The sequence below is a fragment of the Periplaneta americana genome, chromosome 3 (genome assembly GCF_040183065.1).
Source record: "Periplaneta americana isolate PAMFEO1 chromosome 3, P.americana_PAMFEO1_priV1, whole genome shotgun sequence".
Classification (NCBI taxonomy): Eukaryota; Metazoa; Arthropoda; class Insecta; order Blattodea; family Blattidae; genus Periplaneta; species Periplaneta americana.
Genome location: NC_091119.1, coordinates 186,404,517 through 186,405,919, shown reverse-complemented (window position 1 = coordinate 186,405,919; position 1,403 = coordinate 186,404,517). Strand labels below are relative to the sequence as shown.

The window sequence follows — 1,403 nt, the reverse complement described above, 5'->3', positions numbered from 1 at the left end:
CCATTACAGGAGTTTGGAGTTGCTAGTGCAATATGTAAACAAATCATTTTATTAGCTATAGGACGAGAGAAAAGTAGTGTATCCATTTATGTTACAGGGAAATATAGTATTACGATTTTCAGTTTGGTCATTACTTCACAGTATTTTATCAAAAAAGAAACAGTAGAATAGTAACAATTTTTTTTTCACAAACTCAAGTCTTCAGGCGGTTATATACATTATGTAATGTCTACTTTATTCAGCATATTACTGACCTAATTTTATTCCTGAGAATTTTGTGAGCATTTCCGTAAGAAACCCCAATTTCTACAGCTAACTTCTTGACCGAATTATTAGGACCTCTAACATCTTCTACAGCATCTTCTGTCACCTTTGTTGGCCATCTTACACTTTTCTTCCTTTCTGTACACTCTGTTGCTCTAAATTTATCTATCAGATTAATGATATTTCTACGAAAATATTCCGCAATGATATAATCAGGAAATTGTGAAAAAAAAAAAAGAAAAACTGGTGTTCACATTAGGTTATATTGTAATTCCAGTTTCCATCATCGTCCTTCATACCTACAAACAGTAAAACAAAACTCTTGTTTAAATAATGCTATTAAGTACCGTACTATATTATAAGGTACCGTAGTTTCGGTAACTCTAATCTTCACTTCTGCTCAGTACACATAGATAAATTCAGTTATGCTACACGCCATACCTGTGTGAAAATAAACTTCAATAATATAAGCTTTTTCGTCTATAGAAAATTCAACATATTTCTGAAACACACTGTACTCTGAATAATTTCGAGGGAAAAATTGTTCCGGAGCCGGGTATCGAACCCGGGACCTTTGGTTTAACGTACCAACGCTCTACCACTGAGCTACCCGGGAACTCTAACCGACACCGATCCAATTTTTCCCTCTATATCCACAGACCTCAAAGTGGGCTGACAACCGTCAAGCAACCAACTTCGAGTGCACACTAAGAGTTCCCGGGTAGCTCAGTGGTAGAGCGTTGGTACCTTAAACCAAAGGTCCCGGGTTCGATACCCGGCTCCGGAACAATTTTTCCCTCGAAATTATTCAAATCAACTTTACAGGGAGTTATACCTGAAAGCTTGATTTGCATAATACACGTCACTGTTCGTTAACAGAAAACCACAATTTAAGTCACACAGAGTTAGTGTGCACTCAAATGTTGGTTGCTTGACGGTTGTCAGCCCACTTTGAGGTCTGTGGATATAGAGGGAAAAATTGGATCGGTGTCGGTTAGAGTTCCCGGGTAGATCAGTGGTAGAGCGTTGGTACGTTAAACCAAAGGTCCCGGGTTCGATACCCGGATCCGGAACAATTTTTCCCTCGAAATTATTCAAATCAACTTTACAGGGAGTTATACCTGAAATCTTGATTTGCA

The 1,403-nt window shown here is 38.0% G+C and overlaps 1 non-coding gene across 1 annotated transcript; it reads left to right on the top strand.

Annotated features, from left to right (window-relative positions):
• Positions 1 to 979: 979 nt before the first annotated feature.
• Positions 980 to 1,051, top strand: TRNAK-CUU (transfer RNA lysine (anticodon CUU)). Its single transcript has one exon. It is a non-coding gene; the product is annotated as a tRNA-Lys (tRNA).
• The last annotated feature ends 352 nt before the right edge of the window (positions 1,052 to 1,403 follow it).